This window comes from Arachis stenosperma, chromosome 2 (genome assembly GCF_014773155.1).
Source record: "Arachis stenosperma cultivar V10309 chromosome 2, arast.V10309.gnm1.PFL2, whole genome shotgun sequence".
Taxonomy (NCBI): Eukaryota; Viridiplantae; Streptophyta; class Magnoliopsida; order Fabales; family Fabaceae; genus Arachis; species Arachis stenosperma.
This window is the reverse complement of record NC_080378.1, coordinates 94,340,491-94,360,447: the sequence shown is the minus strand read 5'-3', so window position 1 is coordinate 94,360,447 and position 19,957 is coordinate 94,340,491. Positions and strand designations below refer to the sequence as shown.

General features: G+C 35.4%; 1 long non-coding RNA gene across 1 annotated transcript; it reads left to right on the top strand.

Annotated features, from left to right (window-relative positions):
- The first annotated feature begins 16,973 nt into the window (after nucleotides 1-16,973).
- Nucleotides 16,974-18,023, top strand: LOC130958802 (uncharacterized). Its single transcript, XR_009077911.1, has 5 exons — nucleotides 16,974-17,072; nucleotides 17,167-17,301; nucleotides 17,438-17,550; nucleotides 17,621-17,714; nucleotides 17,800-18,023. It is a non-coding gene; the product is annotated as an uncharacterized LOC130958802 (long non-coding RNA).
- Nucleotides 18,024-19,957: the final 1,934 nt, after the last annotated feature.

Sequence of the window (19,957 nt, the reverse complement as noted above, 5' to 3'; positions counted from 1 at the left end):
AACAGAGAAGGTTCCAAGAAGCCAACGCGCAAGAAACCAAGAACTAAAGTGGTGTGCAACACCATTAAAACACCATAGAACCATAGCGTGTAACGCCACCAACAAGGCCTAAGTCTTGGAGTTACACACCTTCGACCTCTACAAGAGAATGGCATCCCACGCCCTTTCCCAAATGCCATGTTGGGCCAAACTCCAGGGGAGCTCCCAACCATGGCGTGTAATGCCATCTCAAGGGTGTTAAACGCCAAGTAAGAAGCCAAAGCTCCAGGGACCAAAGGAACCTTGGCATGTAACGCCACTGATGAATCCATATTTTATGGTAAATTTTGGATTAAATTGAACGAATTTCATCACATAAACCCACATTTATTCACTTAAATAGCATGCTTTTATGTTTTCTCTCTAAATTATGTCTAAATGTGAAAAAACATGCTTTTTATACCTAATTTAATTAATTTTATTTCTCTTTTATTTCATTCGATGTAGTGATGTTTTTTGATGAGTGATTTCAGGTACAATGGGTAAGAGTGGTTTGATAAGAATGGAAGAGAAGCATGCAAGTGGGAGAAAATATGAAGAAACAAAGAAGAAGAGCTTTCCAAAGTGTATACGCACGAGTTAAAAATCAGCAAGTGTACGTACACACACATCTATGCGTACGCACAAATCCCAACGCGTGATTTCATTAAAAAGTCACGTGACTCGCGATTTTGAAAGTTTGGAGACCCAATTCTAATGGCCGGAAGCTCATAGGAAAGGGCTACCAAGGGGAGAACACACTTAGATATTTTTAGATAGTTTTTAGAAAGTTTTAGTTTAGTTTTTTTAGATTTTCTCTCAATTTTTTTAGAGTTTAATTGGATTTATTTTATTTACAAGCTTACAATTTCATTTTGATTTTCGATTCTAACTTGCTTCTATTATAAGTATTTCTTGATTTTTTCTTTAATTACAATATTTGTGCTATACTTTCTTATAGTTTAAGTCACTTTGTTAATATATATATATATATATACTTTTGTAATTTTGATTTCTATTGAATGAAATTGATGATTATTGGTTATTACATATTTGTTTGAGTTGCCATTGTTGATTTTGTTCATCGATTGTTCATAGTTTTAAGTATTTTTGTAATTTTGTTATTTTCTGTGATTATACCCACCAAGTTTTTGTGAAAAATGTCAATATTGAAAATGGAATGAATTTTCACTCCTTGACTTGGGGCAACAAGTATATAGGGTCCTTAAGTCATAATGTCAAATATTTAGTGGTGATTCTTAGGTTGTTAGTGTTAGGAAATTATTTTAATTTCCTAATTTATTTGTAGGTAATACATATATTAATTATAATCACAAATTATGCTATTTCAAATTAAATGACTTATATAATGGTAATCTCATTTATTATTTTAAATGCTAAATTGAATAAGTCATTATTATTTTTTATTTGGAATTAAATGAGAATAAAACCATATATTATTTTTTATTCTTTAGATAATTATCTTTTAGATTTTAGATATATTATCTTTTGAACTTTAGATACTATTTTATTTGGGCTTTAGGATTTAATGGGTGTCATGCTCAAATATAAATAGTGCTTTCGGGGTTTCGGTCCTTAATACACCAAAGCTGCCTTTGTTGCTCTTTTCCCATAAAAAAATTGCAATTCAGCCGCCTAGGAATACAAAAAGCTTTGGTTGAGGAAGATCGAAAGAACTACAAGACCCAAATTCTTCCATCAATTTCTGACTTTTATGAGTAAAGGAATGCTTCCGCATTATGATATATTTTAGGGATTCAATATGGATGATTTAGGTTAATAAAATAATTTATTCCAACAAGTGGTATCAGAGTCATCCATAATTTAATCATTAAAATATTCAATTTATTATTCCTTTTGAATTAATATATGTATATGCGTACGTCGTATACATTTAGAATTTTTTGTGCTGTAAAATTATATATATATATATTTTTTAAACATCCTTACGTGGTTCGGTTTATTGCTACTGCACACACACACAAACATATATACAAAGGGTTTTTGAAGTTTAAAATAACTTATACAACTTATCTCTCAAGTCAAGCCTCTAAATTCATAAAGTCTAAAATAGAAAGGTGAGAGAAAGTACTACAGCAAAATAAAATAGAAGTAAACAAGGAATGAACCATACTCCGCTCTGTCACCATGTCTACAATTTCACCGAGGTGAATTACGACCTACATCTAAAAAATAACAACAAAATATGGAATGAGAACCGGAGGTTCTCAGTATGGTAACAGTGCCCAATATGTAAGATGTAAAGTTCCGGGACGCCGAAGGCAATCCTAGAACTTCACACCAATCAGATATCTAAGCTTAGCAAAAATAAATAACTTAAACCATAAACAATAAACAATGGTATCTAAACTTAGGGGGTTTCTAACTAAAACTAGTCACACCGCTGTATCCCACAGCCTTCGCCAACCTAACCTCCATGCGACCCCATCGCCACCACCTACCTAACCTCCTCCGCACCAGACAATCACAAATAATGCAAGCAAGTAATACACAGTTAATATTCAAATATAGCATGTAATTCAAGACGCAAGTAGGCATATTATACATTTAGGCAAACTGCAAGTAGTCAAAGCAAACAAGCACATAAGAGATGCACATGATGAATGCCTGTCCTATTGTTTGTGATATCACATGTCAGTTAATGCCAAACCCGACACAAAATTCGGTCGACAACTCCCAGATTAGTCTCTCTGTTGCGCATAAGGAGGAATAATTCCGAGGGATGAGTGCCCTACCACCTTCTCCTTTCAGAGGGAAATATTCCGAGGGAGAGTGCCCTACCACTCTCCTCTAGTTGCTACATGATTCTATGGGTTAGTGCCCTACCACCTTACAATCAGAGAGAAATCGTATTCTCAGGAGAAATAATTCCGAAGGATGTGCCCTACCACCTTTTCCTTTCAAAGGGAAACATTCTGAGGGAGAGTGCCTTACCACCTTCCTCTGGTTGCAAGAAATATGAGTGAGAAGCCCAGCTTCAACCTTCACATCCGAACGTAGGCGGGAGACTGCTACAACCCCTACAACGGAGAACAATGCATATCGTAATCACATATTCAATCTCAGAGGCCACTCCTCATAGCACACTTCCGCTCATACTCCATCAACCATAATCATTTATTTCCAAGTCTTAACCTCATCATCCATCCTTAATATCACACGTTCATCATCAATATAGCATGCCGTCAGATACCTAACTAGTCCCTCCCCACGTACACCAGAAACCTAAACTTCCGTCTTCTAACTTATTTCCAGAAAATATCTAGTTATACTCACTTAGGGTAGTTTCTATGTTCCAAAGCCTAAAAACAAGTTAAGACATCCTAAATAGGCATTACGAAAATTTACAAGCTTGTCGGGAAGGTAAAACAGTTAAAAACAAGGTTTTCTTTGAAAAACAGGGCAGTGTGCGTACGCATAGGGTTGTGCATATGCATAGGGGTATGCGTATGCACAGAGAGTAAAAATTTTCACTCTGCATACATGCACAGATATGTGCGAATACCCTCAACAGAATGCACCTTTATAAACCACAAATAACAAATTCTACAACATCACAGAATTCAGATTTCTGGCACTAACTTCCGACGATCATATCTTTCTCTACAAAATTCTGATTTCTACAAAATCTATACCATTTTAAAGCTCTTTAAATTAGCTTTAATTTGATACAAAAATCATTCAATTTCAAAAACTGTAGCTCAATATATGATTCACCAAAGTTGGCCTAAAACCCATTTTTACCAAAAAATATTAAAACTCTATTTCACCAAATCTCTCAATTCAAAATCAATTGCTCTACATCCAAACCAACCCTAATGTGTCTAAATTATATCCATATATCTTCCAATTCATTTCACACCTAAAATTCACAATTTTACCATTTCCATCTCTAATCATCATTCAATTTATCAATCTCTCAAACCATATGCAACAACACCACACATCAATAAGTCCTCATACATAAATACTTCACTTACCACCCATCATCATCATAATAGTCATCCACCATAAATCATAGCTCAACATCAATAATTCATCCTCATGCAATATTAACTCAAAATCAACACCATTTACGAACAACAACCTCATTCAACTCTAAATTCAACCTAAGTTCACATCAAATTTCCTCAACCACCATTCAATATCATCACCAACCACAAGATTCAAAATCCAAAATCATCATCGAGATATATCATCACACATAATAATCATCAATATCCTTCAACAATCATCATAAATATATATTGTACATTCCAACATTCCCTATAATCCTCTTCATCATACAACATAATTTCATATATAATTAAGCATACACCAACATCATTCAATCATATCTTATGGTCCATTAGCCTAAGTTTCTAGAAACATTACATATTATATAAAGAAAATCGAAACCATACCTTGGCCGATTTCCAATATGCTCAAACACTAAACTTGATTCCAACAAGCTTACACCAAGCTCCAAACCACCAAAGCCAAACCAAAAGCCACCACCAACATCAAAAACAAGCTTCATACATACAACATAACCATGCATTTACAACTAAAGCTCACACTACACTAAACCACAAGGATATAGAAGTTTTTTACCTTATTCAACGGTGATTGGAGTAAAGCTCGATAATTATCCGTCACTAGAGATAACCTAAACAAGCAAAATCACAAAATCTACTAAAAAATCAAACCCAAAAAAGTAGAAACTCTAGTGCTGGAAACTGGAGCTTGAGTTTCAAAATCTTACCATCAAAACCTAGATAAAAACGAAGAGCTCATTGAGAGCTTCGCGTGGCCACAAACGCCTCATCAATCAGAGCTCCATAGCTCAAGTTATGGCTTGAGGAAGAGGGAGATGAATACTGAAACCCCTCTCCTCTCTTCTCTCAACTCAACAACGCCGCATTTCTTATTTTGGGGTAGAATGAGCTGAAATGCTCATTTAATGAGCATATATATGTTGGACCTTGGGCCCAGTTTGGACCCGATCCAACCCGTTAGCGTTTTTAACTCGTTTGGCTCACTTTGCGCTAAAACCTTTAAGATTTGTACCCAGTTTTCAATTATAAATTATTTTTGTCCTTTTCAAAATAATAAATTCAATTTCCAAAATATTATTTTTCAAAATACGCAATACCAGACAGTCTGGAGCCGGTACTGCCGGCTTAAACACCGGTATATGTTTTTATAAAAAAATTTTCATAAAAGATACATTTTTCAACTCAAAAAAATTTATTAAAATAAAATTTCACCTTTAAATTTTTAAATTAAAACTTCTAAATTTAGAATCTACTCCGAGCACTTAAAAATTATTATCTTATTAAAACAGTTTTATGTAAAAACTCTGGTTCTTACATTAATGGCACTTCTTAAGGTTATTGAGCTTGTTGTATGGGTTGGGGTTGAAGAGGATTCTCATCATTTTTCTGTACTGTAGCAGTATCTTGAGAAACAACAATATTCTCATTATTCTCTTATACTGTAACTGGATCTATAGTAGGATTCTCATTTTGCTCTTGTACTATAACTGTATCTTGAACAACAATAGGCACAAGAACATGATCATTGTCAGTTACAGAATCCTCATCAAAAGCAATATTTCTAATATTTCCTCCCTCCCTCCCAAAACTCAACATCCTCAAGAAATCTCACATTTTCCGTTTCAAAAATAGACTTTGATGCAGGATTGTAAAATTTGTACCCTTGTGAACGCTCATCGTAACCAGCAAAGTAGCAACTAATTGTCCTTGAGTCCAATTTTCTTTCATGCGGCCTATAAGGTCGCGCCTCAACTGGACATCGCCAAATATACAAATGCTTTATACTGGGCCTTTTTCCAATCTAAATTTTGTATGGGATTTTGTTAACTGCTTTGCTTGGCACCCTATTAAGGATGTACACTGTGGTCTTTAAGGCTTCTCCCCATAGTGATTCAAACAAGGAAGAATGACTAATCATACTTCTTACCATGTCCTTAAGAGTTCGGTTCTTTCGCTCTGCAACACCATTCATGCTAGGTTTTCCTGACATGGTGTATTGCAAAACAATACCACACTCCTCTAGAAAAAGAGCAAAAAGCACGGGATATTGCTCACCTGAACTGTCATATCTTTCGTAGTATTCACCACCACGATCAGATTTGATAGCTTTAATTTTCTTTCCAAGTTGAAGTTCAACTTCAGCTTTGAAAGACTTGAAAACATCCAAGGCTTGGGACTTTTCATGAATTAAATATAGATACTCGTAACAAGAGTAATCATCTATGAACGTAATAAAGTACCGTTGTCCATTCCAAGAGACAGTAGGGAATGAGCCACATATATCGGTATGTATCAGTTCTAAGACATCTTCAGCTCTCTCAGCATCTAATTTTCTTTTGTTTGTCCTTTTTCCCTTTATGCACTCAATGCAGACTTCGAAGTCCGCCAAATTTAGGGTTCCAAGAATTCCATCCAACACGAGCCTCTGAATTCTCTGTTTAGAGATGTGACCTAGGCGTTTGTGCCATAATGATACCGAATTCTCATTTAGTTTTCGTTTTGTACCTACTTGCAGTATTTCATTATTATAGAAATTCAAATCAAGCCTATATAGATTATCCACCAAATGATAAGAGAAAATATTATTAGAATTATAAAAGAGACTGACTTTATTATTTTTGAACAAACAAAAATAACCTGATTTATCCAAACGAGAAATAGAAACCAAATTTTGTCTAAATGACAGTACATAAAATATCTCTAATAAATCCAAGTAAAATCCACTCATATAACATCTAAAGATTCCTATAGTTTCGATTGCAACTATATTACTGTCTGCCACATAGATGTATCTTTCAACATCACTTGGCGGTCGGCTCCACAGGCAACCCTGCATAGTAACACTTACATGAGTAGCAACAGCAGAATCTACCCACTAAGTATCAATAAGTGTATAACTTAAACTAGCCTCAGAACAAACGAAAGTAAGAATTATACCTTTCTTTACACACCAAGTGGCATATTTAGTACAATCCTTGTTCATGTGTCCCACCTTCTTACAGAAGAAACAGATTGAAACTTGATCCTGTTTCTTAGCCTTTTTCTGCTGAAAAGGCACATCCGCAGTAGTATCACGCTTTCTTTTATACTGAGAAGATGAAGTCATGTGAGCACTTTCAGTCTTGTCTTGATGTAGCCTCTCTTCTTCTTGCACACAGTGAGATATAAGCTCATTTAAGGATCAAGTGTCCTTCAAAGTGTTATAACTCACTTTGAATTGCCCAAAGTGTGCAGAAAGGGAAATCAAAATGAAATACAAGAGTAAATCTTCAGACAACTCTAACTTTAGTACTTTCAATTTTGAAGTAAGATGAGACATTTCTATAATGTACTCCCTTATGTTTTCTTTACCTTTATACCTCATGGAGACAAGTTTGCTCAAAAGGCTACTTGCCTCTGCCTTTTCATTCTTAGTAAAGTATTTTTCAATAACTTTCAGGAACTATTTGGCATCTTTATCCTCTATAATTGAGTCCTGAAACACCTCAAGAATTGAGCATTTCATAATCATGATGCTCATTCGATTGGATCTCTCTCACTTCTCTGTTTTAATCTCATTGAGATTTTCTGGAGTGGAAGTTGGTTTCTCCTCTTGAAGAGCTATATCTAAATCCATAAACCGAGGACAATCTCCACGGTATCCTTCTAAACTTTAAAATTTGAACCATTCAGCATAGAAATACTGCTAATTTGTGCAGAAACATTGGTAATTGAAGCCATAGTGTTTGGATTAGAACAAAAAAATATGCAGTAAATATTAGTTAAATAATAGAAAAAATTCATATTGAGATATCTAGAACAATATTAATTTTCAATCTTTGAATAGAAAAATTAACTGTAAGTGATACTCTCATTGCAGTAATAAAATATTGTCAAAATTTCTGTCACATTAAGCCTTTCTTTGGACCGACTTAATGCACACATGGAAACTTAAACTTCGCAACCTATTTATTACCACATATATTTCCTATTAATTGGCCAAACAATAACCTTTCTTTGGGCCGATTATTGACCGCGTAATTAATAGAAAATAAACAGAAGTGTGCAATCCTTATTATTTGGCCAAACAATAAACTTCCTTTGGACCGATTATTGTTCGCATAAATAATAAGCATTATTTTATTCTTAATTAGTTACCTAAACATGTATTTACCATCAATATGGGTATGTAATTCGACCCAATATAGACATTCCTTTGGGCTGAACAATATTCGCATGAATTACATATTACCATATTCCTAATATTTTGAATAAATCAATTTTCACAAAAAAGACTACTTTGACAGCATAATGTTCAATTAATTTATTTCAAAACCAAATTCTTATAAAGTTACTGGGTATAATAATCCTTATATTCCAAGAGAATAATCCATTAATTTTATACAAAATTAAAAGTATACACATAATTAAAAAAAATCGAGACAATTATAATTTAATAATATTCTATCAATATTTTAGAATAAATCATCAATGTTTATTTATCAAAATAATTTTATGAGCATCATCTCAAAAGGATAATGTCTCCGAATTTGCATACATAATAGTACGAGTATATATATAATATATATATATATATATATATATATATATATATATATATATTCTTGTTAATTTGATTATTGTCTTGTGCATCCTGAAGCTATCTACAAAGTTTGTATGTATTATGTCTTGTCTTGTTTGTGCTTACGCATTTAGTTGTCGTGTGTGCATGTTTCACGTTTTGTAATTTTGCTTTATGCAATTTGAGCTTTTATTTCTTCATCGGGTTTCTAATATTACTATTTCTTTCTTTATATATATATAATATTATACGAGCCTTAGAATTTTTGTGACACTTCGTTATCCTTCGCTTTACGACGCGAGATAAGACATTGGGTAACAGGGTTTTACAATTAAGGAGATCCATAAGAGAAAGGAGAAGTGTAATTTAGGATGAATATGTTGTCTATGTCCAAGAACATGAGGATGGCATTGGTTTGACAGAAAATGACCCAATCAATTTTCTTCAAGCCATGCAAAGTTTTAACTCTGAAAAGTGGATCGATTCCATGAAAGAAGAGATAAAGTCTATGAAAGACAATGACATTTGGGATCTCGTGGAATTACCTGAAGGTGTGAAACCAATTGATTGTAAATGGATATTTAAAATCAAAAGGGATTCTAAGGGTAATGTCGAGAGATATAAAGCTCGTCTAGTCGCTAAAGGCTTTACTAAAAAAGAAGGCATAGACTATAAAGAGACTTTCTCTCCAGTATCATCGAAAGACTCTTTTAGAACCATAATGGCATTAGTAGCTCATTTTGACTTGAAGCTACATCGGATGGATGTGAAGACACCGGTTCTCAATGGTGACATTGATAAAATGATGTATATAGTACAACCAGAAAATTTTGTATCAGGTGATTCAAAATCTATAGTTTGTAAGTTAAAGAAATCCATCTATGGTCTCAAACAAGGTTCCCGTCAATGCATGGTATCACAAGTTTCATCAAGTCATTACCTCATACGGTTTTAAGGTGAATATCATAGATGAGTGTGTATACCGCAAGTTCAGTGGGAGTAAATACATTTTTTTGGTCTTATATATTGATGACATTCTACTTGCCAGTAACGATATAGGCTTGTTGCATGAAACTAAGAAATTTCTATCGAACAAATTTGAAATGAAAGATCTTGGTGATGCCTCTTTTGTATTAGGAATCGAGATACTAAGAGATTATTCTCAAGGTATTCTTGCATTATTACAAAAGAACTATATCAAAAAGATTTTAAGTAGATATGGCATGAAAAGTTGTAGATCAATGGATACACACGTAGTTAAAGGAGACATGTTCAATCTCAAGCAATGCCCTAAAAATGATCTTGAGAGGACAACAATGCATGATAAACTTTATACATCAGCACTAGGGAGCTTAATGTATGCTCAAGTCTGCACACGTCCCGATATATCATTTATAGTGGGAGTATTGGATAGATACTTGAGCAATCCGGGCATGGATTATTGGATAGCTGTTAAACACGTAATGCGCTATCTGAAGAGAATAAAGGATTGCATGCTTACTTATTGGAGATCAGAAAATTTATAGATCATTGGGTATTCTGATTCTGATTTTGCGGGATGCCAAGACAGTAGACGCTCTACTTCAGGCTGCATCTTTATTTTGGCTGGAGGAGCTATTGCATGGAAGTCTAACAAACAGACTCTTGTATCTTCCTCAATAGTGGAGGCAGAATATGTTACTTGCTTTGAGGCATCCAAACATGGCATATAGTTGCAAAACTTTGTCAATGAGCTTCATATATTAGATGACATTGAAAAGCCATTAAAGATATTATGTGACAACAAGTCAGCAGTATTATACTCCAACAACAATAAGAGCTTGACAAAATCGAAACATATAGACATCAAGTTCTTAGTTGCCAAGGAGAAAATTAAAAAAAAAAAACAGATTTTCGTAGAACATATAGAAACAGAATATATGTCGTTAAGTATATTAGGATGGTGATTGTTGTGGTTTAGTCACGACATTAATGTGATAAAAGTTGCGATAGTTCCATATCTAATGTATGAGACGGACCAGATTGTTAAAGTAATGAGAGAAATAGCATTTAGATGCGCGCATAAAGTTTATAAAATGTGATTATGTCAAGAAAGAATATATGTATAGCCCAAGTGGGAGATTGTTAGGAAATTATTTTAATTTTCTAATTTGTTTGTGGGCAATACATATATTAATTATAATCACAAATTATGCTATTTCAAATTAAATAACTTATATAATGGTGATCTCATTTATTGTTTTAAATGCTAAATTGAATAAGTCATTATTACTTTTGATTTGAAATTAAATGAGAATAAAACTGGATATTATCTTTTGTTCTTTAGATAACTATCTTTTGGATTTTAGATATATTATCTTTTGGACTTTAGATACTATTTTATTTAAGCTTTAGGGTTTAATGGGTGCCATGCTCAAATATAAATAGTACCTTTAGGGTTTCAGTCCCCAATATACCAAAGCCGCCTTTGTTGCTCTTTTCCCATCAAAAGAGTTGCAATTCAGCTGCCTAGGGATACAGAAGGCTTTGGTTGAGGAAGATTGAAAGAACCACAAGATCCAAATTCTTCCATCAATTTCTGACTTTTATGAGTAAAGGTACGCTTCCGCATTATGATATATTTTGGTGATTCAATATGGATGATCTAGGTTAATAAAATAATATATTCCAACAGTTAGTTATTCTTTTTTCCACTAATGCTAGTTTTTTACTAAGACAATTAGTAAGTTAGCTAGGATTTGTGGATTAAGAACAATTATGCTCGCTTGACTTATTTTTCCATGTTAAGGATTAACTAGGTGAGATTAATCCATTATAATTACCATAGTTGTAATTATGATAAGGAAAGAATTCCTTAACTCAATCCAAGCCAAGGTTCTATTTATGTCTTGAATCACAGTTCACTTAGCTTAATTTTGCCTCTTTTTCTTTACTTGCATTAATTGTTCTTTAATTCCTTTATTACTTCATTAATTGCATTTTTATTGTTCTTGGATTTTTTAATTTTTTGCTTTTTCATTGAAATTCCGATTTTACAACCAAACTTGGGTACTCAAATCATTAGCTTCATGGGAGACAATTCGGGACTTCAAACTCCCGATTAATATTTGTTTTGATTGTGACAAACCCTTTAAATTAAACTTTAGTATGAGTCACCATGTCGATTGAGACTATACTCACAACGTGATTTTTAAAATTAAGAAATTTCTAAACCGACTTTCAACTCGCACCACCACCAACAAGGCCTAAGCCTTGGCGTTACATGCCTTCGACCATCATCAAGAAAGTGGTGTCCATGCCACTCCACTAAGTGCCACGCCAAAATCAAACCAAGCTTTCAAGTGCAACACCACCCCCACTTTTCAAATGCAACGCCAAGACTAGAAGCAACCTCCAAGGACGAAGGCGTGCAACACCACTCCTACCAAGTGCCATGCCAAGCCTAAGATCACATACTAGCCATGATTTCGATAAAGAACAAACACTCTAAAGAATTATTCTGTTTGAATTTTATTTATAATGGGAAGATCACTTTTAATTTAGATTGATTAGGAAATATTTGATTTGTTTGAATTTAAAAGTTAGGTTGCGGTTAGAATATAAATAAGTCCATAAAATTTTTTCGAGGATATCTTATCTTTTATTATTTTACAGTATGTTTTCACTCCTAATTATAAGCAACCGGGCCTGCTACACATACAAGCCTACAAGCATACAAGTTGGCCCAGCCCAAAGAGAAATCACGCGCACCAAAAGAGATAACATGGCGCGTCAAAGTCACGCACTCAACACTCAAACGGTTACGTATGGCAGACTCTTCCACTTCTTCCACTTCTTCCATTTCTCAAGGCACTTCGAAAACAAGGAAACCCTCCCATTTTCGAGCGAAAATCAAAGTTCAAAATATACAAATCGTTCTTCGAAACCTCCATCAAAACACCATCAAACTCTCCGTGAAGAATCTGAAGAGAAAACAAAGCAACAATACTCAACGTAAGTTCATTAAGATTCCTGTATATTTTACTTTTCTTCTACGTCGTTCTTCTAGGGTTTACTATTATTCTTGCTTCTTTGTTACAATGTTCTAAGTTCTACGTCGTTCTTCTAAGTTCTACGTCGTTCTACGTTGTTGTTCTAAGTTCTCCTGTTATTGTTGTTGATTTTTGGGGGTTTATTCCGTAGATTCGGGGGTGTATACTGCTTAACCTTGTAATGTGGTTTGATATTGAAGCATGGTTGAGTGATCTGACTAATATCTATACGCATGTATCTGAATAATATCTATGGGTGTATCTCACTGTTATCAATGGGTGTATCTTGCTGATATCTTTGGGTGTATCTGAATCATATATATGGGTGTATCTTACTGTTATCAATGGGTGTATCTTATTGTTATTAATGGGTGTATCTGACTCATATATATATGGGTGTATCTTACTGTTATCTTTGGGTGTATTGTTTGTTTCAGAGAAAATGGCAGCAAGAAACCAAACAAAAGACCTTAAGTGTGCCACACATCTCCTGAGTGATAAGTTCAGAAACATGACTGAGGAGAAGAAGGCAATTGTGAGGGATCTTGGATTCGGTGGGTTGATGCACATCCCACCACTAAGGGTGGATTACCAACTCTTAAGGGAGCTGGCAAACAACTTCAAACTTAGGGAGAACAGACTGAAGACAGGATATGGTTCTTTCCAAATAACACCAAGAAAAATAGGTCATGCACTTGGCATCAATGTAACAGGTAACTAGCTTAAAATTATAGGTGTATATTAAGTTGTTGCTTGGGTCTATATAAGTTGATGCTTGGGTGTTTTTGAACTGACTTGGATACTTTGTTGTCTTCCTTTTTGTAGGAGATCTATTTTCTGAGAAAGTTGAGTATAAGAAACTTTCTGATGATGACAAAATAATTTATAGAAGATTCTAGGGTAAGACCCTCAAAAGTCTTACTGATGAAATGATGGAAATCGGCGTTGGCAACGAAGAGGAACGCCTGATGTTCAAGAGGATATTCATCCTCTACATACAGATGGCGTTCCTTTTGCCAACGACGATAAACAAAATATCGCCCGTGCACCTGGCCCCAATTTTTAAGATGGACGGCATATCAGAGAGAAACTGGGGGGGCATGTTTTGACCTTCATGGTCAAGGGCATCACAGACTACCAGGAGAAGAAGAAGAAATCAATTAATGGCTGCCTCTTCGCCCTCATGATAATCTACTTTCATCTTTCAAAAAACAAAGGCAAAAACAGGACTCAAAGACCACCAAAGCCCTGGATTGCCAACTGGACTAAGGAGCAGTGGTGGAAAGAATGTCTGCAGAAAGACAGGAAATTTTGGTAAGTAAACATAATAAGTTGGGTGTATTTTATTTACCTGAATGCTGCTAACTAAAATATCTCAGTTCAGGGGATTCTGAAGATCGCAGAGACAAGAGAAAAAATGAAAAAAAAAGAAAAAAAAGAAAAAAAACAAGAAATCAAAAAAACAAAAAAAAGGAAGGCGAGTCCAACTTCGTCTTCGGAGACAGAAACTACTGACAGTGACACTTCTACCTCTGAGTCTGAGGCTCAAGAAGACTCAGAGGATTCAGGAAGAAAACACCCCAGCAAAAAGGGGAAAAAGTAAGAACCATACTTGGGTGTAATTTCTTTTTCGAGTTGGGTGTATTTTGTTTGATCACGTTGGGTGTATGTAGTTTATTAAGCAGCGTGTGTTTCGTTTGCTGCGTTGGGTGTATATTTAATATTCAGTTAGGTGTATCTTGTGAATTCGTTTGGGTGTATTTTTAGTATTTTCTAAATGATGATTGTTTGCCTTCCAGAATGGACTCCAGAAAAAGAAAGCAGAGGCAAGAGGAGTCAGATTCTGATTCAGAATCTGAATCTGAACCAAGTGATGAGTAATGTCCTGAAATTATTACTCCTTTCTTTTGGCTTCATTATAAAGATTTCGTGTATTAATTGAAGTGTCTATTATTAACTTATAGGAGTGAAGAATCATCACCTGCGGAGAAGGAGAAGAAAAAGAAAAAACCAAAAACAACACCAAAAGAGTAAGCACTTCTTTCATTAATATTATGTGATAAAATTAATTTTTTATTTCTGATTGGTATTCTTTTTTTTCCACCCAGAACACAACAAGAAAAGAAAAAAGTTGTTGTGGAGGATTCACCTCCTGAAGAAGATCAATACTTTGATGGGTATAGTATCTCGTAAGCTATATTACGGTCTATCATCGTAATTATTTTTGTTAACATCTTATTTTATGAATGTAGTGAGAGATATGAAATATCAAGTGACGAAATCGATGAATGGCTAAGGGGAAACGTTGATAAATCTGCTGCGGAGGGGTATGTCTTGCGGGGCTGTGTATTTGAGATTTTTGTCTGTTTTGTTTGCTAATAATTGTATCTTGTTTCGCAGGGAGAACCTAGCTGACCTGCGATCGACAGAAGGTCGCTATGTGTCCTCTGAAACGTAAGAAGCTTTATTATTTAATAAAATCTTGTTATCATGATTTGGATGTATTTTGTGGAACCATTTGGGTTTATTTTGTGGATCAAGTTGGGTGTATGTTGTTTACTAGGGATATTTCGTTTGTTTTGTTGGGTGTATATTGTCCATTCGGTTGGTTGTATCTTGTGCATTCATTTGGGTGTATTTTATACCTGTATCTTATTTTGTCTGAATAACATGAAATCTGTTTAGACTACCGGCTGTGAACTTGGGAAGTGATGATCCTTCCTCTCAAGGACGCACAGAACAGAGTAGCGTAAACCAGCCATCGCAGAGCATGTAATTTCTCTTTCAAATAACCGTTACTTTTGTTCTTCTATTACCTTCTACTTCTAATTCTGTATATATTTTTTTTAGAAAAAAAGCCCTTTATTATTTTATTCAAGAAAAAAAAGGCAGCAAAAAAAAGCAAAAACTGCAACTATGTAAGTTCTCAAAAAACAAAGCCTGTCTTCTTTTTGAATTGTTTGGGTGTATTTTTTACCTTTTTTGGGTTATTTTAGGTTGAGTCCGACTGACTCAAATATGATGGTTGTGAGGGAACAAACACCATCGGAAGCGCTTGCAATGTGAGTTTTCCAAGAATATTTCAACCTTATAACCTTATTATTTTCAAAGGCGTTGTTAACCTTTCATTTTTCTTCTTGTTTAGAGTCCCGATCCAGGTTTTTGTGCCGGCATCCCAAACAACCCCTGAGACAGATTTCGAACCAACCCCTATGCTACGGATTGAAGGGACTACAAAAACGTAAGAAATAGTATTGGGTGTATATTTGTTTAGGGTTTGGGTGTATATTTGCTAACAATTTGGGTGTATATTGTTCCTGATCAATTTTTTCTTTACGCTATGATTAATTTTGTGTAACTGTGCAGCACTCCTGAATCCCCCAAGCAACTTCAAGAAACCACACCCACGCTTCCCCCAGCTCCAACTAAAATGTAAGTTCATCAGACTAAAATCAATCTTTGCTTATCATTCGTATATTATTATTCTTACTCCTATTCTTATACATCATGACGCAGTCATCCAGCCGCAGAAGACGCTGCTGCCCTGTTGATGATGGCACGGACAGCAACCTATGTTCCTAAAACAGATTCAGGGATGCCATCATTCAGCCTTGGACTGACTGATTCAAGCCAGGAGGGGGCGTCAACACAGGAGACAGAAAGGGAAAAATCTCCAGAAACTGCAAGTATGCTAGAACAATTAGACACTTTGGTCCAAAAATTAGCAAACAATGCGGCGAAGGAAACAAATGAAAGTCCACAAATTCAGAGGGAGACTGGGGGAGAAAGTTCTGCAAAGTTTGAAACTCCAGGGGGAATAAATCAAATTACAGATGATATGAAACAAAAGTGCTACATCTGGGGGACGAGACTGAAGGAAGACGCAAATGGCAATACTGACGAGTATGAGGAGATTTGCAATCTGATTGGCAAAGGAGAATACATTTTGATCAGATCGCACCTTGCATCCCTCCAGGCAAAAAGTGATATAGAATGTCAGGTAATATTAGACTAACATTAATGTTTTTACACCAAAGTAAACTGCAATGTTTATTAATGTAAAATTGATTTCGGCATATATTTCTAGATTGTATCTGCCATCTGCCTCATCCTAAACTAGAAAAATGAAAAGAGGTTTCAGGAACAAATATACTGTCTCCCCCCGATATTGTGGTAAGTGTTACTTCTACGAACTTTGGGTGTATTTTCTGCATTAATTTGGGTGTATTTTTTGGGTTCGATTGGGTGTAAGTTGTGTATTTTCTGCATTAATTCTTGTTTCGCAATTCATATCCCCAAAAACGAAAAAGAAATTCAGGGTGGAAGCCTACCCGAGTTTCATTCACTTCATAGATAGAAAAAAAATTAAGTTCGCATCCATATGTAAGTTTTCGTTTGCTAAATTTGTTAGTACGCTTATTTATTTACTTATATGCCAAATAAAATAACACACTGTTGAAATGTGGCAATCCTTCAGATTTTTGCTCCTGTTTGCCACTCGGGAAATTGGTGGTTATGGCTAATAAATACAACAAAGCGGAAATGTCAAATACTTGACCCGCTACACAAAAAAGCTCCAAGCGATGAGAGAAAGGACATTAATAAATTCACTGTAAGTTGCATCTGTCTTCTTTACTTTAATAGATAGGTCTATTTCGAAGCTTGTGTTGGGTGTATATTCTATATTCAGTTGGGTGTATCCTGTGCATTCATTCGGGTGTATTAAATGATTTGTTTTGGTATTTAAGGGATATGTATTTTCAAGATTGATAACATATGCCGGCGGGAAACCTCTGGAGAAAGGCGAGAAGGAAAAGGAAATTAAAGCATCATATGTTAAAATATCAGGGCAAAAAACAAGGTATAAATTTGTGAGTCTGAACATTAAACTTTCCTAAATGAGATTTGTAATTTATTTTCTTCGTTTTCAGCTATGACTGCGCTATCTACGTTATGAAGTGGCTTGAGTTAATTGAGCCGGAAAACATCAAAAAGGGGAAGTATGAATGGGATAATTGGCCACAGGTAACTGTCTTTAGAACTATATAACTCTGTATTACTTTACTGAATTAATATTGCTGTTTAAACAGAATATACCTTTTAATTGTAGGAGGAGGTGGACCACTATAGAGTGGAGTATGCTTCCCGGATACTATTCAGTGAGATGAATAAACAGAGAGATCGGGCAATTAGAGAGAGTAGTGCTATAAGGCTGTCGAAGCCATCCTCTGTATTATTGAGTCCGTTTTGTCAGATTAATTCTGCTGATATAGAAATTGGGTAATCCAACTGCTGCGTAGTTTGTAATTTAAACAAATGATGTAAATATTTGCCAATTATCAACAACTTCTATTCCATGTATATTTTTTCCCATAGTTAAACTATCTGTGCTGGTAAACTGTCTGTGATGTATTTAAAAACTGTATTACAGGTGGTGAACGCAAATTATAAACTGTTACACCCAACGCAAGTCTAATAATACACCCAAGATTGCGTAAACTATACACCCAACTGTCTGCGTTGTACTCAAAATGTATGAATTACATGTACTAAAATATGAAGAAAAACATCAAATGAAATATACACCCATAACCTGCGAATTTTTACAGCTTTTGTTCTATATGTATCTATATATGTGTCTATATGTAAATTGTGAATTAACAAAAATACACCCAAAAGAAACAGAGCTTTTACACCCGTATTCTATAAAACTATACACCCAAAGAGTTATCCCCTGCCGCTGGTACCCTGAGCTGATAATTCATAACGTGTCCTTGATATTGGTTGGAATTTGAATGCGCCGCTGATGCAGCATTAAACACGTTTATCTGAATATAACACTCACACATTAGCTAAACTATTAACGACAAAAATAAACTCAATTGCCACAAAATTAAAGAACATTTCCTTGTACCTCGCTTAAAACTTTCGTCTTCTTCTTCTTTGTGGCATTTGCAATCTGTTTCTCTAGCTTTGAACCTAGCCTGTTTTTTGGACGTCCTCTTGTTTGAATCCTTGGCGGGCTTTGAAGCTCGTTAACGGATTCCAAGTTGCCGTCTTCGTGGGATAAAGAAGATCTCCCCTTCCTTTTGACTTTTAATGCTTCCATCTCGGCCATGACGTTATCGTACGTACGGTGTAGAATTGCAGTCAGCTCCTCCGATTCGGAGGCAAATTCGCAAATATTTTGCGAACGAAAAACCAATTGGTCGAACCTCTTGCTTCTTGGCTCAATTAGTGGCTCGTCGTGGCTGCTCTTGATGTGTGTGTGTCGTCTCTTTACCTTCTTGCTCCATCGTTCCAGTATATATCTAGGGGACACTTGGCTTACTTGTTCGAAGCTTAACACGCTTAGTGCGTGACGGCACAGTATCCCTCTCGACTCGAATAATAAGCATTGGCATTTTACCTCGGCTGCGACTGAGTCGTAGGTAACAGCGAACTTGTTGAATATTGAGCTGGAAACTTGTTCTCCAACTTCGTATATTGAATAGTCTAGAGCGGAATTCTTTAATCTGGTGATGCAATTCGCCTTTCCTCTGAATTGCGCTTGGACTTCCCTAAACTTTGCATGAGTGTACGCATCTTGAAACTGAGCTTCAATGGAGGATTTGGTTGCACACGGTATGACCGTATGAAAATCTGCAGCGTCTGATTCTCTCTCTGCGTGCTCCTTGTTTCCGAGGCAATTATCGTATTGTTTGACGAACTGAATAAGCGAGCTGTTCCGGGTGATGTACTTGTTAAAAAATGAATGCATGCTCTCGCTCCTTTGTGTGCTTATCATCCCTGCCCAGAAGTGGTGATCCAGATAGATAGGAACCCATATGTGACGGTCTCCGTACAGATCTGCATAATACACCCAAACACAAATTGTAAAATACACCCGAGAGAACATACAATTTACACCTCTGCTGCAGATTTTAAAAACACATTATCTGAAAGCCACTTGTTGTCCGCAAGACCAAAATTTAGCAGAAAATCGTTCCAATTCCTATCGAATGAGTCTTTGCTATGAGAGTTCCAAACAACATGGCTCATTTCTTGTTCGATATCCGCATGTCCCTTGTACCCGTTTAATTTGCTTGGAATCTTCTTCATGATGTGCCAAATACACCAGCGGTGAACTGTTGTTGGCATACAGGCCCCTAAAGCCCTTTTCATTGATGCGCACTGATCGGTGAGAAACCCTATCGGAGCGTTTCCTCCCATGCAACGAAGCCAGCATTGAAATAACCATTTGAATGATTCAATTTCTTCGTTCTTCA